The 26,720-nt window shown below is 39.9% G+C and overlaps 1 protein-coding gene across 5 annotated transcripts in view; it reads left to right on the top strand.

Moving 5' to 3' along the window:
* Positions 1 to 26,720, top strand: part of PLD1 (phospholipase D1) — a 337,459-nt gene that overhangs the window by 62,731 nt on the left and 248,008 nt on the right. For 3 of the 5 annotated variants that reach the window (XM_066347949.1, XM_066347952.1, XM_066347951.1), the window contains exon 1: positions 5,924 to 6,078. The exons of the other annotated variants lie outside the window; for them this stretch is intronic. The gene's annotated coding sequence lies outside the window, so the exon portion shown is untranslated. Of the gene's footprint in view, positions 1 to 5,923; positions 6,079 to 26,720 lie in introns of those variants that run through there. 5 annotated transcript variants of the gene reach the window in all.

Here is a 26,720-nt window from a genome sequence, read left to right on the forward strand (position 1 = left end):
TGGTCAGAAGGTAATAAGTCACAGGCTGTGGCTGCAGGTTTAGCCCCTCCCCCACCGGGCGGTGGCTGTGGTGTCACCCTCTTCAGGCTGTGCTGTCACCAGTCTCAGTGGGTGGGCGTGTCAAGTCCATGTGTCCATGCATCTCTGTGTCCACAGACAGGCAGCAGCTTGACGGCTCCCTTTCTATTCCAGGGGCCCAGAAACCAATTTTGAACTTTCTATATTTACCCACAAGAAGTCTCACTCTAGTTTTTAGGTGGCTGTGACCAGGGGCAAGTGGCAATTTTCACTGTCTCCTTATTTAAAAAGAGGAAGGATAAGAAGAAGAAGAAAAGAATAAAGAAACTTGGAAATTAAAGGCTGATCAATAAACATAATAACTTACATTTTAACATGCATATTAAGAAATACTCAACTTGTTTTTCAGAAAAGCATATTATGTCAGTCATATAAAGCCACATTCTCATTATTGTGTAAAATTATATGCATTATTGTGCATGCATTATACAAGAAGGGGCCAAAGTAGCCTGTGAACTGATAAGGTTATAAAAATGAGATAGATTATCTAGCCAACCATGAGATAAAAATTGCTTTAATGATATAATTTTGTGTAGATTTGCAGTAACCTAAAAGGGTGTCTGCTCATGTACCTTAAAATTTTTATTACCAACTTAAAAAATGTCATTACTGCTTGGAGAGTTAGAATAGATTTCAGAGCAATTTGTAGGAATTTAAAAAATTACCCTGTAAAAGTATGAGAACAAAATTAAATAAAATATAGATATGAGCCATGGCAGATGTTGCAGAATAGGGAGTGGACAATAAGCGACATTGTTGGTAATGCAGCCTTGGCAGCGTGCATCGCAGATTCGGTAATGCGCCAGCTGGTGGGCACAGCGAGGGCGGAACAGAGAGCCTTGTTTCAGCTTGTCTGATTTCAAGCTAATTGTTTAAGTCCAGGTTTCTCTTCTGGTTATAGCTAAAGGAAAATGCAACAGTTGACATATTGTAAATCCTGTAATTCACCCTGAATCACCAATCAGAACTAAATAAAATATCTTTGAGCAAAGAATCCAAATAACTTGTCATTGTCCGCAAGTGGAAGCTGGACGAGAAGCAGGACCCACTGGTTCTGCTCTGCGCTCACTGTTCTTTCTCTTCCTGGTCAGGTTCTACCTCATATGATATAGGGTAGTGCTCCCCAACCTTTTTTGGACCACGGACTGGTTTAATGTCAGAAAATATTTTCACGGACCGGCCTTTAGGGTGGGATGGATAAATGTATTACGTGACCGAGACAAGCGTCAAGAGTGAGTCTTAGACGGATGTAACAGAGGGAATCTGGTCATTTAAAAAAAATAAAACATCGTTAGACTTAAATATAAATAAAACGGAAATAATGTAAGTTATTTATCCTTTCTCTGTGGAGCGGTACCGGTCCGCAGCCCGGGGGTTGGGACCACTGAGGTAAGGGATCTGCTCTTCTTTTCAGCCCTCTGTGCTCATGACTGTGGTTCCATGGAGTAGAGTGGAAGACGCCACGGTCCCCCCCTGGGACTGAGACAGTGCTCTGGCCCCAGGGACTGGTGTCTTCTTGGTCTGTGGCTCTTCACAGGTCTCAGGAAGGTTAGCATCTGTCTTTTCTTACTCCTGGATCTTGTGCTGAGCTACTGAGATGATCCTGTGAAAGCACTTTATTGACACAAATGAAGGGATTAGTATTTTTATTATTTCAGGGTGTGGAGTTGGTGAAGGAAAGAACACAAGTCAGAAGTCCTGGCTTTGCATCGTGGGCTTCTCATCCCAGGTCCCTCGTTCTCTGAAATGCATTTTCAAAACTTCCTCCTGTGTTTTCTCTTGACCCTCTTAAATCAGATGTTCTTTACATTTTTGTGTGTGTGCTACAGCACCACTTTGGCATTCTAGTGAAGCTAAGAAATCCCTTTTCAGAATAATGTTTAATGAGTACAATTAAATCTATAAACTTAAATGCATAAAATTAGAATGTATAGGATCACCAAGGAAACCAATTATACTGACAGACAATTATCAATATACCAAAAATGCAATTTTGTAATATATAGTCTTTACTAATACATTACATACCAAGAGCTAGTGGTAGGTCTAATAACTACTACAATGCTAAATTTTAGTGAGAGCTCACTAATATTAAAATTAAATTTTTCCCCAGCTGTGGCCTGAATTCAGTCTAAGATCCCCAGAAACCCCTTTCCTGAAAACTTCACCCTTTTATGCGGCTCTCTGTCCAGGGTCAAAGTTATTTTACCCACTGCTGCCCTCCAGCTGCAGCCACCCTTGCAGCACTGACTCGGCGATGTGACCTTCTGTAAAGGCAGGGGACTGGAGCACCAGCCCTGTATCATCGCCCACCACCAGCTGTACCTCCACCCCGGATGGCGCCCAGGACCTCACACATCGCCTCCAAAGCCACCCCACTGCCCTCTTCCTGCCAGCCTACTCCTCTGTGTGCCGGTCCTGCGGATCACAGGAACAGCGCCGGTGTGGCTCAACCCCAAGCCTAGCTTGAGTGAGGAAGTTAGTAAGCACCCTTGCTGCCAGGATTACCGCCCCAGCCTCCGTGATGAAGTTGATAGAACTGTAAACACACATTTTAAAGCACTGGTCTGACCTTTCCTTTCCCTGGATGTCTTTTAAGTTTCTACTCACCCCACAAGGCCAAGTTCTCCTTACTTATCTTTCCAAGATGCACATCTGGTCACTTTCTTGTTTAGAAATTTCTTGGCGATGCCTCTGCCCCCATGATGTGACATCAGAGGACTCCTGCTTTCCTTGCAGCATTTCCCCTGCAGATTCCCCAGCCTTCCCAGGCTCTCCGCGCTCCTCCAGTGAACCCCCCTCCCCCCCCCCCTCTCCCCCCCCCCCCCCCCCCCCCGGCCCGTGTTCCCCGTTGCCTTGGCAGGCCCAGCATGTGCTCTCTGCCTGGGGGTCCCTTACCTGCCACGGCACCTTCAGGTCTCAGTTGTGTCTGCTTTGCTGGGAAGCCGTTCCCAGCCTGTGCCATCGTGAGGCCTGTCCACAGAGCAGTTGTGACCAGCCATCTTCCCTGCTCTGACTGGACCCTGCAGGCTTTCACGGGCTGTGTGCACTCACTCGGGGGACAGAACTATTAAAATAAGCGTTTAGGAGAATGACTTCAGAGCCAAACAGCCTGGATTCTAACTCCAGCTCCACCAACTAGCTGTATGACTGTGGCAAGGTATTTACCCTAATGTGGGTGCATCACTTTTCTCATCTGTAAAACTTTTATAATACAGTGGTGAGTTTTAAATAAGTTAACACTTGCAAAACACTTAAGAACTGGGGCTCGCTTATAGTAAGAGCTTAAACATTAGCTATTATTGTTAGTTTTTGTTTCAGCCATGTGGCATAGGCTCATTTAACTTTAACTTTTGTTGGAGTTTTATTAAAGACTGTAGTGTAACTTGAAACACAATATTTAATTGTTCATCTCCATTGAGGTTGAGATTGGATGTCAATTTTTAGCAGAAATAATTTATATGAGACAAAAGAAACACTTTTTGACAGTAAGGTAGGGAAACTCCTGGGAATACAGCCTTTTAATAGAATGATAGAGATGTCACCCCACCGGTAGTTAGCTAGTGGAGTTAGGGATTTATCCATATTTCTTTCATTTCAGAGCTGTTGAACTCACAGAATTTTTTTTATTTTATTTTTTTGCAGCTCTTTGGGTAAAGGAGTGATAAATTTTATTAGAGGATTTTTCTTTGAAATCAAATCATCATACAGTACATGTTTGCAAACTAGATCTACAGAGAAGAGATGGTTTTGAATGTTATTACTTTTTGGTTTTTGCATGGGTATTTTCATATCCCCTAGAAATATCTGCTCTTGTAGGGGAAAACAACTTCATGATCCTTACTACACACTGTATGTGACATTAATGTGCTCTTATAATTGATTCTTTATTTTTGTTTTACTTCCAATATCAAAGTAATAGTTCCTGTGAGGTTGATTTCTTACTTGTGCCACCAGGTGGGGTACTGGCTCCTTTTTGAGGCATGGGACTCCTTTGTTTAGGGTAGTTTTCTCACTGGGGTGACTGTGTTGTCCCTGTCATTCTAAAGTGACCTCATGAGAAATCATGGAGACCTGACCTGCGTCTGGGTGGGGGAGGCAGGCGAGTCTCAGATGTAAGGAAATCTTGGGTTTTTCCTGCCTGCTCTTGTTGAGCTCATATGCTAATGTCTTAGGTCTCATAGGTTTTGAGTAACTTGACTTTTACCAGAAATACGTACAAATCTATTTGCCAACAAGTGAATCAAGTTTTTCTTGGAATATCTGGTTCAATCTTATGGCTTCAAAGAAACAATAAAGTTAGGTAACTTTGACCATTATGTTATATAGCTCTTATTCAAATAGAATAGAAATCAAGTTATTAGAATTGAAACTATTTTGGAGCTGAAAACTAGGGGAAATTTTTGTATATTGTAGACACAGTATGTTAAAAAGCAGAGTATGGATTCTTTTTTTTTTTTAAAGTTATCTTTTTGTATATATAGATACATTCTTAGTAAGATTTAGTAAATTCAGCAGGTCCCAGCTCGAATGTTGTTGGTCAAATAAGTTTTTATTTTTCATTTTATTTTTTTTTAATTCATTTTAGAAAGGAGAGAGAGAGAGAGAAGAGAGAGAGAAGGGGGGAGGAGCAGGAAGCATCAACTCCCATATGTGCCTTGACCAGGCAAGCCCAGGGTTTTGAACCTCAGCATTTCCAGGTCGACGCTTTATCCACTGCGCCCCCACAGGTCAGGCAGAGTATGGATTCTTATTCTTTCTTAAGCAATATACTAGAACATTGTTGACCTTTAACCCTTTGAATAGTGAGTTTTTTTTCATGCTTGCTGACCCCTAGGAGTGAGTTTTTGTTTTTTTTTCAAAAAATGAAATTAGTTCCAGTTGTAGTTTTATTAACTTTAAATCATGTTTGTTTGATAACCAATTTATGGAAACAAGAAGAACATACATTTGCCTTTTTAAAATGTTGCCTCACACATTTTTAAAATAAAAATTTTTGTACTATCATACTCTGGATGGTCAGGAGGCATGAGGACATACATGAATGTTCATTCTACTCAAAGGGTTAAGATATAAATGCCCTAAGGAAATTACCACTTACATTTTTTTAGAATGAAAAATAAATTTAACTTCCATACTTTGAAACCATAATAAGTCACATTAAGTTCTATTTTAAACTATAAAAATTACAAAACCACCAAAAATCTGTTATCATATATGTACAACCTAAATGTAATTGGCAAGACTGAATTATGAGTGATTTTCAGATTGATTTACAGACACCAAGTCAGAATCAGAAGTTAGAAGGTTCTTTGATAAATTTTCCTCTTGAACTTAACTTAGTTTTTAGATTTTAGTGATTAATGAGGTTTAAGACCTTTTTAATGTGATCTACCCCCCAAAATCTGAAAATACAAATGACATGTGACTTTGAGACTCAGTAACAATAACATGATGTGTCCTTCTTACACAATGTGAAATTGCAGTGTTGTACATTTCACCACCACCATCACCCAACTTGAATAACGACATAAAACTCATTTCATGGCCCTAATGGAAGGCAGACTGTATTCCTCTTGTTTAAAATAAATGAGTCACTTTAGTACAGTGTCTGAAGGGGGACAAGGGTTTGAATATTCTTTGTTTAAGTTTGTGTGTTATAGTTTTCTTGGACAGCAAGTACAAAAACGAAGCCTCAGCTCGTGCTCTCTGTGATTTTATTTCTCATAGCCTCCCGTGTCTAGTTACCATACGGGGTGTGGTTTCAAATTCATTACTAAAGCTTATAGGCTAAAGTGCTTTGTGGGCTTGGCTTTGACTTAAGTTGCCTTTAGAGAGGCAGAGCCCAAAACAGGGAACAGACTGTATTCCGTGTGTGTGGATTCCCAGGGTTGTCAGTGTTTTTCCTGTCTCGACTGTCAGCTGTTTTGGAGATTAGTTTCATAGTAAGGATTCTTTTGTTAAAGCAACATGGAGCAACCATTTTCACAGCGGCACCAGGTTAGTACATAACATTTTGAACTTTGTGCTGCATATGTCAGATTTTCTTTCTGTGCTTATTGGGCGATGAGAAGACAGCATAACATTTGTGCTGTTACTGTGCTCTTTTAGAAAATAATGGAGGTTTGTGGTTTACAATTCTCCTTATACTATATGCATTGTTCGACACTCTTAAATGCAGTGGAATCCAAGAAGAAATAACCTATCTGTGTTGAATTTGCTGTTTAGAGATTTGTACTTGTTTGTAAGCATTTTTCAGAGTTACTTTTTGTGTGTGTCCTCCCATCAATCTTCTAGGTATAACTGTGATTTTGTGCACATGACTTCATTTTATTTTTGAATGTTCAGCGGCAGGGTGTCCAGTCCAGCGAGTGGCGTTCCTCCCACACTGGGGCATGCCTGGCGCCTGGTGTCCCTGGGGCCTGCTCCTCATAGCTAGTGAACCAGAGTATCGTTTTAAGTTTCTATTTGAAAATAAGTCTGGCATTTTTCTAGAATATTTCATAAAATAGCTGCCTGGGAACTGATGTGGGCAGAGTGTACAGGTGGATTAAGCTGAACTGACCTCTTCCTTAGGTGTCAGTTTTTAGGTGAGTCCTCAGAATCTGAGATTGCTCCAGGAGTAAATATGAGCAGAAAGACGGAATGTGCCTTGTAAGATATAAGAGTATTGTTAATAGTAGTAAAATGAAATTAAGTCAGTGAAACTAAGTATCATGAGAATATTTTCCTTAATTTCATTACCTGAAAAATCCAGAGAGCAATTTCACCTTTGTGAACTTGTCACCAATGCCATCCAGCATGAAATTGATCTATAAGAGCTCAGTTTGATAATGTTTTAAAGTTTACTGCACTTTATGAAATATACTTGATTTGATGTTATTTTCAGTGTGCTTTGATTCAAGATAATGTACTAGTGCTTTACTAGATGCTGCTCTGCTTCTGTTATTGCCAGTTTAGTCTCCTCTAAATACAGTATTTCAGAAAGGGTCTGTTCTCTCCTCTTCAGTTCTGTTTTTAAAAAAAAGAAAATAAAATTAAGGGAGAAGAGAGACAGAAATAGGTACTTAAAAACATCTTTGAGATGACTTGCTAAGTTTTAAGGATCCCAGTTTGCATTTCTGCTAAGGCTGAAGTTGTAAAGTTATGGCCGCATGCCATTTCAGGGTTACGAAACGGACTGTACTTTACACCCTAACACACGGTTGTGCAGCCATATCACTGCGCTGCTCTGCAGGTGCTTTATTTAAAAGCAAATCTTAAAGGTTTTTAGTAAATTTCCCTCAAAACCTGTGAAGATTGCTATGACTTGCTTAATATATGCTATTGTTGCATGTATGTGCTGTTAGTAACTATTAAAGCTATTCATTTAAACTTTAAAGGAAGAATTTGGTCAGTCTGATTGTACCTGCCCAGTGATTTTGAAAGACCACACAAAGACGTTTTACTCATTGATTACTTCTTTGCACTTATTTTGCATGGATGAAAGTGTTCCAAGGCTTATTCACATCTGGGAGGTCTCAGTTTCTGTGTTCTCAACTGCTCCGTGTCCTTTTCTTCTAGAGATGATAATGAAACAAAATCCCACTGATTAGAAACAGGAATAAACAATGAGAAAAGAATAGAATAAGAGGGGGATACCCTAAAAGCCAAATTTTAGGGTTTTCCCAAAGAATATTCATTAAAATAAGTTTCGGCCGAACATGGGCAGAGAAGAGACCGCGCAGTAGAGTGTCAGTGTCTGTGCTTTGGGGATCATGTGGCCGAGCACATCTTGTTTCTGACTCTAGGTCTGGACACGCATGGCCATTCTTGTTCTCGTTTTGCCAGACTTAGTTTTGTTTGGTTCCATTTCTGCCTTTTGGCAAAAATCAGAGAGGGATATGTCTCATTTTCTCTAATTTTAAGTTAAGCTTTGAGTTGATTAATTTTTATCTGACATACTTTCTTGCTGATATTCAAAGTGTCACTAATGTCCGAAAGCTCATGAACCTGGCAAATGATCCAGAGGCATATGAACCTATTTCCTTTTAAAATGAATCTGAGTTTTGAGGTTGGAGACAAATCCTGTGCTGAACTATTTCAACGTGAATTGGCCCACACTCCGAGCATTAGGAAACTTGAATGGCCGCAGAAGAGAAACACTCTAAAAAAGAAATGGCAAAGTAGGCCTAACTGTGATATTAGAGGTGGTTTTTCTGACTGCTGAACCTTGATAAATTTTCACCTTTGGGCCTGTTTCACTCACACCCCAGATCATTCTCGTTTCCGCCGTGGTCCGCATCTTTACTCGGCGCCTTTGGGAGGTGTCAGCGCTGCTCTGCAGTGTCTGTCTGTCCCCTGAGATTCAGGTGATGGCTGCAGTGAACAGTGCCACCTCCACCTTTTTCTTGCCTAGGCCTTGCACGGTCACTGAAGGTGCCGGCGTGCCGGACTCTTGTGCTTACCTGTCCGAAGGTGGGGACAGAAATCAGGGGACAGTGTGATGCCATCCACCCCGGAAATTCACTATTTTAGTAAAGACAATAAATGCTCTCCAGTGGGGTTGCAAAGGCTGACAACAGATTTTGCTCCCAGACTGATCTGGCCAGACCTCCCCAGCCCCCTCTTTCATTCTGAAGAACTCAATTTAAGTTGCACCTCTGACACTTCTGGGGTGATGGTCACAGGAGGCATGGCAGGAGTAGCGGAGGCAGTGGAAAGAGTAATAATAATAACTAGCACTCAAAAATTTCCTAAGGGCCGTGCTGTTCTAAGCATCTTATTTAATCCACACAACAGCCCTAAGAGGCCAGTTGTCTTCGTTATGCCCGTTTTCCCGCTGTGGAAACTGTTCCAGAGAGGCTATGTAATTTTCCTCAAGTCCCAGCAGCTAGTAAGCAGCAGTAACAGTACTGTGCCTTGGAGGGGCCCCACAGTGGGGGGAAAAATTGATATGAGAAGTTCACGTTCTTGGGAAATGGAATCTGATATTCATTATTAATGAGAAGCAGCCATGTAAATACTGACACCTGTGCTGCTTTTCAGACTCAGAGATACTGGTTGACCCACTGTCAACCAGTAGTAAGGCATGTCCTTTGTGTTATTCTTCTGCTGGGGTGAGTGTGTGCTCTGCTTTCTCAACTGTTTTACTGGTGACCAATGACAAGAGCATGCTGACCAAGGCAGTCTATAGAGGTTGCTTGTGCTCAGTAAATGAGACCAGTGGTGACCAGTCCACTTTGGAAAAAAAGCCCACAGCATTGAAAACTGTCTTTCAACTACATAAGCTAATCTTGGAACTTTTTAAGCCTAAAATAATAAAACACTGAGGCTAGGAACTTGGATCATCTGATTGTTTGGCTTGAATTTGGCTTGGGAATGCCTCTTCATTCCTGCCCAGTGTGATTTCCTGCTGAGAATCGGAACTCTGGTTATTTTATCAGTCCTGAAGGCTTTCTGAGGCACAGTGGAAAGCCAAGAAGATGAGGCATGTATTTCCTTTAAAAACAAATGTGCATTTGAAATGTTGAATAAGTCACCAATATCTGCTAAACTTCAACATGTGGCAAATGAGTTTGGAATCTTGAACAATATATTAAAATATAGTCCATGAATTAAGGAGCCAAGTTATAAAAAAAGAAATCAAACAAAAATTGTAATCTTTGGCTGAGGAAACACTTTCTCTTCCTAAAACCAATAGAAGAAATCACTAAAAAAATAGGGTGGTAGCTTGAAATTCTTAAGGCAGGAGTTTGCAAGGTTTCAGTACAAAAATACTCATTGAAGCATCATTTATCATCATGAAAAGTTGGAAATAAGATATATAGTAAAAGAGGAAATTTACATGATGAACCATCATGCAGCTATTACAATTTTACTTATGAAAAATTGTAAAAGAAGGAAATGGTAATGCTAGATCTTTAAGTTAAAACATTGGATATCAGACTATTTGTACATCACAGACTTGGCCATGTTTAAAATATACCTCTTTGTGTGTGTTGTGCTCAGAGAAATAGTAGAAAGGATAGTCACCTTAAGTTAATAAGGTTTAGGGTTTAGGGATTCGAGGTGGAATTTTTGATAGTTTGTATTTATTTCTGCAAGGTAGTAGTCTAAAACATGATTGCTTTATATTCAAAAGTAAAAACTACTCTTAGAAAGAAATGTGAGAATAGGACATACCCAAATTTAATAGGTTAACATCACCCAAAATCTACTTAAGTTAGTGACTCTAAGAGTGATTTTAATTTCCTCAAATAGTTTGTAAATGTAAGGTTTCTTTGAAGAAAAATTTATTATTTGTATAATAAAATAGATTAGGAGTGACAGGTCAGAGTTGAAGCAAGATCAATTTTTATAAAGGAGAGGATACTTTTACTGTGGACAACAATTATTTTGCTACTTTAATGCATTATTGTAGGCAACTATTTTTTTATTTTTATGCATCAGGTTGAAATTTTCTGTCAGATGTTATAGTTAATAAAATTTTAAGGTGACTAATTTATTTAAGAAGGAATGTGTGCTGAAGCTTATTTAAATACCTGAAACATCAGTCCAGGAAAGACACTTGTATGGATTTCCATTGGATTGTGATAAGTTTCCTTGGTATAAGAGCAGTTGATGATGTTTAGAAGAAGACCAGTCAACATATTGAGACAATCCTTAGAAGAGATGGTCCAATTGGAATAATGTAGATGGGAAAGAACCCAAGAGTAGTTGATTTCGTTCTTTCCCTTCTTCATTGTACAAAGGAAGCCCAGAATGATTGTGTCCCGAATGCCACAAGGTTCTGGCTGATTCGGTTGGAGACTTCTGGGCCTTTTGAGGTGTTTTGACTCTCCCATTGCTATTTCTAATATTCCATTCTGTTCATTTTAAAAGTTTAGTAATGATGAATGAAATTGTATTTCCAGTTTTCCTAGGTTGATAAAAATCAAAAGCTAAGACCATTCAGCACTTCCTAACAACATTTGAAAAAGAGCCTGAAGACTTATTACTGTTTCCAAGGAAAACTTTCAACCTGACAGGCATGGTTTATATTTTCATCATTGTTGGGTGAACATTTTGTTCTTGAGTACAGGCTTAATTATTACACATCTGGTTTCCATGTTTGTTCTGAAAGATAGCAGCCGTATGAGTGACTAGAGATCACTTGATACTATACCCTGGAAATTATTCCTTAGCAGCTTTATTGAGTGTGTATAACTTACATATCACAAAGTTAATCCCTTTGAAGAGTACAATTCAGTGGTTTTTAGTGTTTTTACAGAGTTGTATAGCCATCATCGTAATGTAATTATAGAGCATTTTCTTTTCTTAAATTTAATTTTATTTAATTACACTTTCCATTCAGTATCATTTTGTATTAGTTTTAGGTGTACAGCATAGTGCTTAGACAATCTTATACATTACCAAGTGTTCCCTCTGATATTTCCAAATGGCACCATACCTAATCATTACAGTATTGTTACCCAAATTCTGTTTGCTGTACTTGACATCCCCATGACTATTTTATAACTGCCAACCTGTACTTTTTAATCCCTTCACCTTTTTCACCCTGTCCCCCAAACTCCTTCCCATCTGGAAACCATCAGTCTGTTCTCTGCATCTGTCTCTATGGTCTGTTTAATTGTAGAACTGTAGAATATTTTCATCACCCTACACAGAAACCTGTATTCACCCTCCCTTCTCTCCTTTTTTTCTCACCTAGTCCTAGCCAACTCTTCTACTTTCCACCTCTATAGATATGCCCTTGCTGAACACTTTATATGAATAAAATCATACATTAGGTAAGAAGACTGGAACTTTTAATTTGATGCTCAAAGACCACTTAGTTGAACATGGCCTGGGTGCTGTGAGGGCCCTTTTTTCTCAACAGTGTTCTAGAGTGTGAGATTAAGACCAAAAGAACTCAACTTTTTCATCTGTTTATTAGATTGAGGAGTGTATATTTGTTTTCTGGACTTCCTACATTTAAGATTCAAATAAAAACATTGGAATTAAAAACTTATGTGGGAATACATACCTATTAATATAAGATTGTTATAAATTATGCTGCAAAATTGTTAGGTTAGACCACTGCTTAGTTGGGACCTTTAGTATATTACTTGACTTTTCTAAGACTAAATTTCCTTACCTATAAAATGGGTATTATAATATCATCACTTACCTTGTAGGGTTCTTGCGAGAATTAATGAAATAGTGTATATAAAAGGCTACCACAATGCTTGGTGCTTAATAAGTGTTAAGTGAATGTTAGTGACTATTATTAGTGTCATTTATATTAAAATGTAAAATGTTCATTTATTAAATTTTTAAAAAGATTTTTATTCATATTTTAGAGAGGAGAGAGATAGAGAGAAAGAGAGAGGGCAAAGGGGGGTGGATCAGGAAGCATCAACTCCCATAAGTGCCTTGACCAGGGAAGCCCAGGGTTTCAAACTGGCAACCTCAGCATTTTAGGTCAATGCATGGGACACTGCCACAGGTGACAGCTGGTGTGGTATTGGGACTCAGAGTGTGGAGGTGCATTCAACATCTCACAATATGTATAGCTACTATTTATTAAGCACTTACCTTGAACTAAGCTAGAATTAGAGCCCAAACTGACTCTAAAACTAGATAATTATGGTGTAAACTTGCCACTCAAAGCAACTAGTTTCCTTGTTCTGTTTTCTAGAATGTTTTTATACATATTAAACTGAAATGTACACTCTTGTAGGTGTCCCTGTCCTTGTCCCCTTGACTGTCATATTATCTTCTACTGGAAGACGTAACGCCTAGTCAGATAGTCCCCCAGATAGCCGAAGACAGCTGTCATGGCCCTCACCCTGCTGTGCTCCCTTGCTTGGTCGTCAGGGTTATTTTTATTGTTCTTTAGATTATGTAGTCCTATGTACTACAGCTGCTCCTTTTTCCTGGAATGTGCTTTCCTTTTGAGTATGCTCAGTAAACTCTTTTGTGGTCTTCAAGATTCTTTCCAAAGTGCCCTTCTTTTCAGCAGTAACTTTCCCCAGTCCCCAGATTGAGCACTTCCTTCTTAGGCCTCTCTCTACACTTCTCTTCACACTCTGAGACTTAACTGTTAAAAGTTTGTTTCCTCCTCACAGTTCCTTTGTCAGGGAGAGCTCTTGACCATTGTGCCCCTCAACCCCATCCTTGTACTTGACACAAGGTCAACACAGTGGAAGTGAGAATTTTGATTTTACTTCATATGGATATCTAACTGCATTAGGTTTTACAGAGGTATCAACTAGAGCAGTGGTAGTCAACCTAGTCCCTACTGCCCCCTAGTGGGCATTCCACCTTTCATGGTGGGCAGTAGCAGAGCAACCAAAGTATAAATAAAAAGATTTAATTATAGTCAGTTGTTTCATAAAGATTTATTTTGCTAAACTTAGCGAAAATCTGACATAAAGTACTTGGTAAGTAATTATTATTATATGCTTTAACTTGCTGTAACTCTGCTTTATAAATTTTATAGTGTAAAGTTACTTTCCTACTTTATATATATATTTTTTAATAAATAAATTTTTATTTTAATGGGGTGACATCAATAAATCAGAATACATATATTCAAAGAAAACATGTCCAGGTTATCTTGTCATTCGATTCTGTTGCATACCCATCACCCAAAGTCAGACTGTCCTCCATCACCTTCTATCTAGTTTTCTTTATGCCCCTCCCCCACCCCCTCCCACTCTCCCTCCTTCCCTCTCCCCACCCCCCATAACCACCACACTCTTGTCCATGTCTCCTAGTCTTGTTTTTATGTCCCACCAATGTATGGAATCCTGCAGTTCTTGTTTTTTTCTGATTTACTTATTTCACTCCGTATAATGTTATCAAAATCCCACCATTTTGTTGTAAGTGATCCGATGTCATCATTTCTTATGGCTGAATAGTATACATGGTGTATATGTGCCACATCTTCTTTATCCAGTCTTCTATTTTTTTTTTACAGTGATTAAAGCCTTTAAGCAAACTCTTGGCCAATACAGCAAGAATCCATAAAAGAGTAGTGTCCTTAACATGTTCACCAAGTCCAAGTTGGCCCCAACACCATGCCAAATCCCTGAAAATGCACCTCAACCCCAGTTCAGTCTGTTATGAGCTGTCACAAGGAGCAGGAGTCCAGGAAAAGTCCACATCCAGGAAAAGTCCGCATGGCACTGGAATTGTTGTCACAATTCTATACTTTGCAGCTCACATCCAAGTCCCAATGACTGCTGCTTCTAGCTGGTAATAATTCAGGTAGACTGGAAAAGCCATCTGCAGCATGTGTGGATATGGAGCTTCTGTTCTCCTCTGCATGGAGAGATGAAACCAGGTTACTTTTCCCTGGAGCTCTGTGACTGTGGCGTGGTAAAGAGAATACACTAAGCTGGGTGGCAAAGGTAGATTCATAATAGAAGTTGGCAAAAGGGGGAAAGAGAGCTCTAAATTAGGAGTAGGTCCCAGCCTGAAATATGAGTGGGGCATTGAGGTAGGAGGAATAAAGAAAACACTATATATTAAACAAAGCAGCAAAAAATAGGACTATCAACACCCACAACAGAGATCTTCGAGGGAAGAATAAAAAACCTGACTATTCAGGCAAGACATAGTTAAGTGGCCCTTGTGCAAATGAGATCAGTTTACCTGCTTCTTGGGAGAAATACCCTAGGCTCGTCCACAGTGTCATAGATGGGGCCGATGGCCCTAGGCACCTTCAGCCTTCTGTGGCAAACCCCAGCATTCTGGGCAAGGTTAGGTCATAGGTGTCTGAAGCAGGGCTGGAAGAGACTGAACCCTCCCTTAGAGGAGCGAGGGGGAAGCCTACCTTCCAGTGTCCCTGTTTCCTCACAGCAGAGGCATGTAAGTCTGTCAGGCTTTAGCTCAGTGACCTTCCTTTCCACTACTGAAGCAGGACTCAGATGGCATCCTATGAGACCCCTTTGGGGCGTTGGAGCCTTTAAGGGTGTATCCTAAAAGCTGATAGTTCCCCTGATCTCTATTGGGCTTTTTCTGCCTCTTGGTATCTTAAAAGCCATGCTCAGAAGATCTCACTGAGGGGTTTGAGGATCCCCATCTGCCTATATAAATATTTATATTAAATAGATCATATATCTGGAGCTATTTGGAAAAAGATAAAACAGTGTTATTAGCTGGATCAAATAAAGAAGGTAGTAGTTTGCAGGAGAAAAAGATTTGGTGTCTCCTGTTCATCAGCATTCAAAAGAAATTAAAAATTTTTTAAGTTAAAAAGCATGATATGGTAGACCTGTAGGAGTTCCAGGATATGACTACCCTCTTTTAAATTTTTTTAATTGACCTTAAAATATTTGCTGGGTACATGTTAATAATACCTTGACTTTAAAGATTGTAAGAACGACAAAATACTGTAAATGCTTTTGCTCCATATGTAGGAGCATTTTCAGTTTAACCAGTTTAGGAAATCCAATAATAGAACAATGCATACAGACAATGAGCTATAACATGCTTAGCAGCCTCTCCTATTCTGCCAGAGGTTACTATAAATCCAGAATATGTATCCACTGTAACGTGGACATAGGACTGTTTGCCAAATGAAGGTATATGAGTAACATCCATTTGCCAAAGTTGTCCTGGTAGGGGTCCTTGAAAGTTAACTCCAAATGAAGGGGCAGATTGTAGTATAGGACCCCTTGGATAGGATTTCCCAATCTGCCATGCTGCTTCCTGAGAAAGTTGAAACTGTTTACACAGGGCTTCAGCGTTCTGGTGATGAATAGTATGAGACTGAATTACTCAATCTGTCATGGTTGCTCCAAATAATTTTCTTTTGGGTAGCTTGATCAACAAGGGCATTCCTAGGCCCTGGCCAGTTTGTTCAGTGGTAGAGCATTGGCCTGGCATTCAGAATTCCTGGGTTTGATTCCCAGCCAGAGCACACAGAAGAAGAGCCCATCTGCCTCTCCACCCCTCACACTCCCCTTCCTCTCTGTCTCTCTCTTTTCCTCCCGCCGCCAAGGCTCCAACGGAGCAAAGATGGGCTGGGCGCTAAGGATGGCCCCGTGGCCTCTGCCTCAGGCACTTGAATGGCTCTGGTTGCAACAGAGCAACACCCTAGATGGGCAAAGCATCCCCCATGGTAGGTGTGCCAGGTGGATCCTGGTCGGGCGCATGAGGGAGTCTGTCTGACTGTCTCCCCGTTTCCAACTTCAGAAAAATACAAAAAAGAAAAAAAAAGGGGGGGGGGGGAATGCCCTTGTGCTAAAGCTCCAGGGAGCATGGAGTGAGCTCGAGTATGTCCTATAAAACATGGAGCTCTATGTTGACATACAAGTCTTTGAAGAAGGAGGAACTGCTGAAATAGTTCATCAGCATTTGTCCCTAAGACAGCAGTCTTTATAGTGGAAACACCATAAGTAAATATTTGCTGTCTCTATATAGATTAAAGGGGGAATATGGCAAATGCTGAAAAGCCATGATAGTGGCATATAATTCTAGACTTTGAGCTGATTTTAAGTTGACAGTTTCAGTATAAATTTGTCCATTGATTTGCAAGAGCGATTTGCCATTTAGTGGAAGTTTCCCAGAGCCATTGTTGTTGATCCTTTGAAAAAAGGAACAACAATAATTTTGAGGCTCAAAACCTATAAGCTGTAAGGGTCGCCTATGCCCCTTGGTAATCCAAGAGGCAACAAGATCAAAATATGGAAGTGTATTTCATGGGCTATTAGATGGTTCACTGTGCCCAAGCTGTAGCTGCTCTTGTACCAATTGAGCAGCTGCCCTAAGTTTCTCCTGAGAAAGGGGCCATTGGTCTACCCATATAGGATTTCCAAGTAATTGGGTCTGCACAATGCATTATTGAGGTAGCAGGAGCTATCAAGGCCCCTATGCTAAATTTTGATATCCTAATCCACACCTTCTGGTATTGGGTGCCACTTCTATGGGGGTGAGAATTCCTCGTTGTTCTTTTCCTAGTCCCTTAGTGGGCAAAAATCCCCGATCAAGCATCTGAGTACTGACTAAACCATTAGGACTGACAAGCAACGCTCCCATATTTTTCAAAACATCTCTACCCCACAAATTAACTGGCCATCCAGGGAGCACATAAGGCTTAAAAAATCCAGAATGACCTTCTTAATCTTCCCAATGTAGAAAACTAGAATTTTGTTGAGGGGATTAACTCTGCCCTATACCTTATAATTCTGTGGCTGCTGCATGAGTGGGCCAGGAAGGAGGCCAATGTAGCTTAGCAATAACAGATACATCAGCTCCAGTATCTAAAAGTCCTTTAAATTTATGATCATATATTGTTAGTTCCATTTCAGAGCATTCCTGACCTATTTTTTTTAATCCAATTGGCAAAATCAGAGGAGCCAAATCACCAATTTGCTTGGGGTCCCTTTTGCAGGATGTGGCCTGAGAAGCAGAATTAGCATCCGTATACTTTTCTTCTAACTGCCTGAATTAGCCGTGAGACACATTCTTTTTTTTTTTTTTTTTTTTTGATTAATTTTGATGGGGTGACATTGATAAAATTGTCTTCCATCACCTTCTAACTGGTTTTTTTGTGCCCCTCCCCTCCCCCAACCCCCTCCCTCTCCTCTCCCCCACCCTGAAACCCCAACACTGTTGTCCATGTCTCTGAGTCTCACTTTTATGTCCCACCTATGTATGGAATCATATAGTTCTTAGTTTTTTCTGATTTACTTATTTCACTCAGTATAATGTTATCAAAGTTCATCCATGTTATCGTAAATGATCCGATGTCATCATTTCTTATGGCTGAGTAGTATTCCATAGTATATATGTACCAAAGCTTTTTAATCCACTCATCCTCTGATGGACACTTGGGCTGTTTCCAGATCTTCACTATTGTGAACAATGCTGCCATAAACATGGGGGTGCATTTCTTCTTTTCAAACAGTGCTACGGTGTTCTTGGGGTATATTCCTAACAGTGGTATAGCTGGGTCAAAAGGCAGTTCGATTTTTAATTTCTTGAGGAATCTCCATACTGTTTCCACAGTGGCTGCACCAGTGTGCATTCCCACCAGCAGTGCAGGAGGGTTCCCTTTTCTCCACATCCTAGCCAGCACTTATTCTGTGTTGTTTTGTTGATGAGCACCATTCTGACTGGTGTGAGGTGATATCTCATTGTGGTTTTAATTTGCATTTCTCTAATGATTAGTGATGTTGAGCATTTTTTCATATGCCTATTGGCCATCTGTGTGTCCTCTTTGGAGAAGTGTCTATTCATTTCTTTTGCCCATTTTTGGATTGGATTGTTTGTCTTCCTGATACTAAGTTTTACAAGTTCTTTATAAATTTTGGTTATTAACCCATTATCAGACGCATTGTCAAGTATATTCTCCCATTGTGTAGTTTGTCTTTTTATTCTGTTCTTTAGCTGTGCAGAAGCTTTTTAGTTTGATATAGTCCCATGTGTTCATTCTGTCTTTTGTTTCACTTGCCCGTGGAGACAAATCAACAAATATATTGCTGCGAGAGATGTCAGAGAGCTTACTGCCTATGATTTCTTCTAAGATGCTTATGGTTTCACGGCTTACATTTAAGTCTTTTATTCATTTTGAGTTTATTTTTGTGAATGGTGTAAGTTGGTGGTCTAGTTTCTTTTTTTTGCAGGTAGCTGTCCAATTTTCCCAACACCATTTGTTGAAGAGGCTGTCTTTACTCCAATGTATGCTCTTACCTCCTTTGTCAAATATCAGTTGTCGATAAAAGTGTGGGTTTATTTCTGTTTTCTCAGTTCTGTTCCATTGATCTATATGCCTGTTCTTATGCCAGTACCAGGCTGTTTTGAGTACAATGGCCTCATAATATAACTTGATATCTGGAAGTGTGATACCTCCCGCTTTATTCTTTCTTTTCAAGATTGCTGAGATTATTCGTGTTCTCTTTTGGTTCCATATAATTTTTTGGAATATGTGTTCTATATCTTTGAAGTAAGTCATTGGTATTTTAATTGGTATTGTGTTGAATTTATAAATTGCTTTGGGTAATATAGACATTTTAATGATGTTTATTCTTCCTAACCATGAGAATGGTATATGCCTCCACTTGCTCGTATCTTCCCTGACTTCTTTTTTTTTTAATTAAATAATTTTATTTTTTAATGGGGCGACATCAATAAATCAGGATACATATATTCAAAGTTAACAAGTCCAGGTTATCTTGTTGTTCAATTATGTTGCATACCCATCACCCAAAGTTAGATTGTCCTCTGTCACCTTCTATCTAGTTTTCTTTGTGCCCCTCCCCCTCCCCCTTTCCTTCTCCCTCTCCCCCCTTCCCCCGTAACCACCACACTCTTATCAATGTCTCTTAGTTTCACTTTTATGTCCTACCTACGTATGGAATAATGCAGTTCCTGGTTTTTTCTGATTTACTTATTTCACTTCATATAATGTTATCAAGATCCCACCATTTTGCTGTAAATGATCCGATGTCATCATTTCTTATGGCTGAGTAGTATTCCATAGTGTATATGTGCCACATCTTCTTTATCCAGTCATCTATTGATGGGCTTTTTGGTTGTTTCCATGTCCTGGCCACTGTGAACAATGCTGCAATGAACATGGGGCTGCGTGTGTCTTTACGTATCAATATTTTTGAGTTTTGGGGGTATATACCCAGTAGAGGGATTGCTGGGTCATAAGGTAGTTCTATTTTCAATTTTTTGAGGAATCACCATACTTTCTTCCATAATGGTTGTACTACTTTACATTCCCACCAATAGTGTATAAGGGTTCCTTTTTCTCCACAGCCTATTTCTTTTATCAATGTTTTATAATTTTCCGAGTACAAGTCTTTAATCTCCCTGGTTAAATTTATTCCTAGGTACTTTATTTTTTTGGTTGCAATGGTAAAGGGGATTGATTCCTTAATTTTTCTTTCTGACAGTTCCTTGTTAGTGTATAAAAATGCCTCTGATTTCTGAGTATTGATTTTATATCCTGCCACCTTGCCGAATTCATTTATCAGGTCATGTAGTTTTTTGATTGCGATTTTAGTGTTTTCTATATACAATATCATATCATCTGCAAATAATGATAGTTTTACTTCTTCTTTTCCAATTTGGATGCCTTTTATTTCTTTTTCTTGTCTGATTGCTGTGGCTAGGACTTCCAGAACTATGTTGAATAAGAGTGGTGAAAGGGGGCACCCCTGCCTTGTTCCTGATCTTAAGGGAATTGCTTTTAACTTTTGCACATTGAGTATGATGTTGGCTGTGAGTTTCTCATAGATGGCCTTTATCATGTTGAGGTATGTTCCCTGTATTCCCACTTTGCTGAGAGTTTTGATCATGAATGGGTGCTGGATTTTATCAAATGCTTTTTCTGCATCTATTGAAATTATCATGTGGTTTTTCTCCTTTTTTTTTGTTTATGTGATGAATCACATTGATTGATTTATGAATATTGTATCAGCTTTGCCTCCCAAGAATAAATCCCACTTGATCATGGTGTATGATTTTTTTCCCTATATTGATGGATCCGGTTTGCTAATACTTTGTTGAGGATTTTTGCATCTAAATTCATCAAGGATATTGGCCTATAATTTTTTGTGTGTGTGCTGTCTTTGCCTGGTTTTGGAATCAGAATTATGCTCGTCTCAAAGAAGGAGCTTGGAAGTCTTCCTTCCTCTTGAATTTTTTGAAATAGCTTGAGAAGGATAGGAGTTAGTTCTTCTTTGAATATTTGGTAGAATTCACTTGTGAAGCCATCAGGCCTGGGACTTTTCTTTTTTGGGAGTTTTTTGATAGCTGTTTCAATCTCATTTATTATAATTGGTCCGTTTAGGTTTTCTGATTCTTTCAGACTAATTTTTGGAAGATTATATGTTTCAAGGAATTTGTCCATTTCATCTAGGTTGTCTAGTTTTTTGCTGTACAGTTCTTCATAGTATTTTCTTATAATATTTTGTATTTCTGTTGTATCAGTTGTTATTTCTCTACTCTTGTTTCTAATTTTATTTATTTGAGTCCTCTCTCTTTTTTTCTTGGTGAGTCTGGTTAAAGGTTCATCGATCTTGTTTACCTTTTCAAAGAACCAGCTTTTGGTTTCATTGATCCTCTGTATTGTTTCTTTAGCCTCTCTGTCATTTATTTCTGCTCTGATCTTTATTATTTCCTTCCTTCTACTAGCTCTGGGCTTTACTTGCTGTTCTTTTTCTAGTTCTTTTAGATATAGGGTCAAGTTGTTTATCTGAGCTTTTTCTAGCTTCTTGAGGTATGCCTGTAATGCTATAAACTCCTCTCCGGACTGCTTTTGCTGTGTCCCATAAATTTTGAGTTGATGTATTCTCATTATCATTTGTTTCTAGGAATTTTTAAATTTCTTTTTTGATCTCATTATTTACCCATTCATTATTTAATAACATGCTATTTAGTTTCCAAGTGTGTGAGTGTTTTTCAGTTTTTCTATTGTGATTTATTTCTAATTTAATGCCATTGTGATCAGAGAAAGTGCTCGATATGATTTCAATCTTCTTAAATTTGTTGAGACCACTTTTGTGCCCTAATATGTGGTCTATTCTAGAGAATGTACCATGAGCACTTGAAAAGAATGTATATTCTGCTGTTTTAGGGTGAAAGGTACTGAAGATATATATTAAATCGAGTTGCTCTAATATGTCCTTTAAACCTGCTGTTTCTTTGTTAATTTTCTTTCTTGAGGATCTATCTAGTGATGTTCATGGGGTATTGAAATCCCCTACTATTATAGTATCGCTGTTGATCTTGCCCTTTAAGTCCATCAAAGCCTGCCTTATATATTTAGGTGCTCCTATATTAGGTGCATAGATATTTATAACGGTTATATCTTCCTTTTGGATTGCTTCCTTTATCATTATGCAGTGACCTTCTTTATCTCTAACTATAGTCTTTGTTTTAAAGTCCATTTTGTCTGATATAAGTATTGCTACCCCAGCTTTTTTTTCATTTCCATTTACGTGAAATATTTTTTTCATCCTTTTATCTTCAGTCTGTGTGCATCTTTTGATTTAAGGTGTGTCCCTTGTAGGCAGCATATGTATGGGTCCTGTTTTCTTATCCACATAGCTACCCTATGTCTTTTGTTTGGATCATTTAATCCATTTACATTTAAGGTTATTATTGATATGTAATTGTTTATTGCCATTTTATTCTTTAAAACTGTATTCCTCTTTTGCTATATTCTTTTTCTCCTTTGATCTGTTTACAACAGGTCCCTTAGCATTTTTTGCAGCCTTGGTTCGGTTCTAGTGAATTCCTTGAGTTTTTTTTTGTCTGGAAAGCTTTTTATTTCTCCTTCAATTTTAAACAATAGCCTTTCTGGATAAAGTAGTCTTGGTTGTAGGCTGTTGTTCTGCATTACTTTGAATATTTTTTGCCATTCCCTTCTGGCCTCAAGTGTTTCTGTTGAGAAGTCAGAAGTCATCCTTATGGGGGCTCCTTTGTAGGTGATAGTCTTTTTATCTCTAGCAGCTTTTAATATTTTCTCTTTATCACTTAGCTTTGGTGGTTTTTGTGTTTTGTTTTGTTTTTTTTTTGTATTTTTCTGAAGCTGGAAACAGGGAGAGACAATCAGACAGACTCCCACTTGCGCCCGACCGGGATCCACCCGGCACACCCACCAGGGGCAACGCTCTGCCCACCAGGGGGCAATGCTCTGCCCCTCCGGGGCGTCGCTCTGCCATGACCAGAGCCACTGTAGCACCTGGGGCAGAGGCCAAGGAGCCATCCCCAGTGCCCGGGCCATCTTTGCTCCAATGGAGCCTTGGCTGCGGGAGGGGAAGAGAGAGACAGAGAGGAAGGAGGGGGAGGGGTGGAGAAGCAAATGGGCGCTTCTCCTATGTGCCCTGGCCGGCAATCGAACCCAGGTCCCCTGCACGCCAGGCCGACGCTCTATCGCTGAGCCAACCAGCCAGGGCTTTAGCTTTCGTATTTTAATTATGATGTGTCTTGGTCTTGATTTCTTTGCGTTTCTCCTTAATGGAGTTCTCTGTGCTTCCTGAACATGTGCGATGTTTTCCTGCCTTAATTGAGGGAAATTTTCAGCTACGATATGTTTGAACAAAGTCTCTATCCCTTGTTCTTTCTCTTCTTCTTCTTCAGGAACCCCTATGATGAGGATGTTATTTCTCTTCATGTTGTCACAAAGCTCTCTTAGAGTTTCCTCAGACTTTTTGAGTCTCTTTTCTTTTTTCTGCTCTGCTTCCATGCCTTTATTTATCGTGTCCTCTAACTCACTGATTCAATTCTCCGCTTCATCCATGCTGCTTTTAATTCTTCCATTGTATTCTTTATTTCAGATATTGTATTTGTCATTTCTGACTGATTCTTTTTTATTATTTCAATGTCCTCTTTTATATTTGCTATCTCTTTATTTAGGTGTTCATAATGACCATCTATTGTTGTTCTAATATCTTTGAGCATCCTAAAAATCGTAATTTTAAACTCTGCATCTGGTAATTTGGTTATATCTGATTCATTTAGGTCCTTTTCTGGGGATTTCTCTTGGTTCATTTGTGTTGCATTTCTCTGCCTTCGCATTTTCTCTTCACGGGAGTGGCTGTGATCACGTGCTTGAGTGCACAAGTCTTGGTGGCCTTGGCCTTTGCTCCGCCCCCTTGGATGGCATTATGCTCGGTCCCGAGGGCACTGGCGAGCACCTTTGCTCAGCTGTGGGTCTCTGCCTGTTTCCGGGCTTTCGCCCCGCCCTTGCAGGAGGAATCTGCTCGTGGAACGGCTGCTAGCCTTGGCTCTACCGGCCGGGCAGGACTGCGTCTCCCTACTTTATAAATCACCATTACTATGGAACCGGTTGGTGGTTAGAAAATTTTACTACTAACAGAGATACAAAAGTGGGCGGTAGGTATAAAAAGGTTGACTACCCTTGAACTAGAAGAAATGTCTTTGGACAAAAGATGTGTAGGTAAACATTGATTAACTGAGGACGAAAAGTAGCATCTTCTGGGAAATAAGACTCTGATGAAGGCCTTTTGGTCCGTTACTGTGCCATTCATTTTTAGTTGGTAAAACTCTCCACTAATTGCCTGATGAAAGTAAGATGCTTGTTTGCTGGGAAAGGCTGGTACCCATCACCTTTGCTCCAAGGCATTTAGATAAAACTGATTATAACATTGACAATGTGGTTGAATCACAAAGTTCACAGTAAGCTTTGTACCGGTATTCAAATGATTGATGATAAAGAGAAACAGTCCAAAGTTGTGCTTCTGTTTTAATCTGAAATGTTAGCAGTTTTTCATAGAGTATGGGTAGAGGTTTTTCCTCAATGCATAGAGGGGTAATTTTTTTTAGGTACCACCTTGTGATTTTATTTTTTATGGATAGAGGATTAATTTAAGAAAAAGTATGTAATGGGGCAACAAGGGAGCTGGCCTACATGTGAAGGAATGTTGTGGATGTCACCAAGAGTTTGCTATCATTCAAAAAACTGGTCTTTATTTTAAATGGACTCATTAGGCCCCAGCCGAACATTCTACATGGAGCAGGTCAGGCATGCTGGCGGTGTTATCTGTCTGGACTTTCCCAGTGCCTGCTCTGAGGGCTAGACTTCATATCACTCTGTTCCATGGCCACAGGAGATGCTGCCTCCTGCCACGTGAGTTTGAATTTGTCAGTCTTCAACATCCAAACTGAGTTTTGCTTTCCATACGAGTTGTTGAAATACCAGACAACCCAGTGAATTCATTCATCTTCTCCCTTCCCTTTTTGCATTTAGTGCTAACAGTTCCCTCCCATCAGCCTATGCTAATGGAGGCCTAGGGCACTTCTACGTGGAGTGGCCCCCAGAGGTCTAGCCTAGGTCCGGTGGAGGAAGAGTCAGGTGTGAGATTCTAGCGTTGAGGTGGCACAGGGTGCAGCCTCTGAGACCAGCAAGGAGGGTTTCCTGGAGGGCTCTGAGCTGGTGCCATCCAGGAGCTGATGGCACGCTCCCTGTTGGAAGCTCTCCATTTCCCAGGGCTTTTTCACTCCTAAAGAGCTCATCATTTTAGAAAGTTGTCCTTTATGCTGATGTGGCATAGGTCTCTCTGGAATATCCATCCTGTATTCCAGGTCTATCCCCTGATACCACAAGGACACATCTACTGACACCCGTAAGTCTTCAAGTATTTAAAGGGCCTCTCATTTTTGTTTGGCCTAAAAACTCCAGATTTTTTTCAATTGTTTTTTGTAATGCATGTTTTTCAGACTCTTCTCCAACCTGGTCTTTATTCTCTGACTCTCCATGGTTTCTTGTTCTGTGGTCCGAGGACCACACACAGTACTCTAGTGCAGACTGACTAGCAGGCTGGGGCCATGGGCTGCTTTCCTGGACACTGCTCTTCTGAAAATGTAGTCCAAGAGTGCACCAGGTCTTTCAGAACAAACCATGTTAACACGTGCCGCTTTTTGAACAATTACCATTTTCAAGGCTGTGTGCTGAAGAGCCTTATATATGCTATGCCACTTAATCTTCAGACAGCACAGGTAGGAAGTCCCATTGTATTTCCTTGATTCTAGGACACTGTTAATGGCAAGACACACTATCAGTTAAATTTCAGTGTTTCAAGGAAAATAGACAAAGAAAATTCCATTACATTAAGTATAGACAGAAAGTACAAGAGTCTGCCAATTTTGGGAAAGGTTAGTGTGTGTGTGTTGGGGGAGGGGACAGAAAGTACATCTTAGAATCATGGAAATATGGTATCTCCATTCTACACATGCGGAATCCAAGCTTATGGCATTTGAGTAGAAGGGGAACCGGGACTCAGATCAGTGCTGCCGATTGCAGCTTGTGCTCCCACTGTGCGCTCCCACTGTGCATGCTGCTCCCTCCCGAGGAGCCCTAATGTGCAGTTGGCTCATCCCAAATTCCCAAGGCTTTCTCACAAAACAGCTGTCAACCCAGGCAACCCTAGTCTGTACCTGTGTGTCTAAACCTAAATGCAGGTGTCTGCCTTGATTCTCGGCAGTGGACAGCTTTCCTGCATGCCCTTTCCCCTATCTCTTTAGAGTGTTATTACTAGGTCAAAGAGTAGAAATGTTTTATGGCTCTACAAACATAGTACTACATTATGTCTGAAAATGGTATATTCGATAACAATACGACCAGCAGTGACATTGGTTTAACACCCTTGTTACAAGTTTTTATTGTAATCCATTGCTGGTCTCATTCAGGCTGGGAATTTGGGTGTGTTGTGGGGAACTCATCCATTTGATTTTCTCCTGGGATTCCTGAGGCCCCCTGAGCCCCTCTCACGGGCTGCCCCAGGCCTGTGCGTTGCCTGTCCTTGCTCCTTTGTAGTTAATGTGTGCCTCCTGTGACTGTGGCCTCTGGACTCAGCTCTGAGTCAGAGTCCTCGGGCTGCACTGCCCTAAACTGCTCGGCTCTCGGCTTACCCTCTGACTTTGAGCAAGCTCACGACTCTCTTCTTTCCTTTTTTGTAAAACCCTGAATTATTTAATATGGTTTATTGAAAATCTCAGAATCTAGAGGACAATTTATGATGGTTACAGAATAAATGGGTAGAGAATTAAAAGCAATTCTTTTTTTAGATCCATTCTGGTTGAAGTCAAACCTTTTAGGTATCTGGATGATTAATTAGCAAGAATTTCATTCTAATTGCTCTAGTTCTCCCTGGATGAAGACAGGGAGGAAGTAGAAATTGTCAGGAATGTAT

The sequence above is a fragment of the Saccopteryx leptura genome, chromosome 8 (genome assembly GCF_036850995.1).
Source record: "Saccopteryx leptura isolate mSacLep1 chromosome 8, mSacLep1_pri_phased_curated, whole genome shotgun sequence".
In the NCBI taxonomy this organism is placed as follows: Eukaryota; Metazoa; Chordata; class Mammalia; order Chiroptera; family Emballonuridae; genus Saccopteryx; species Saccopteryx leptura.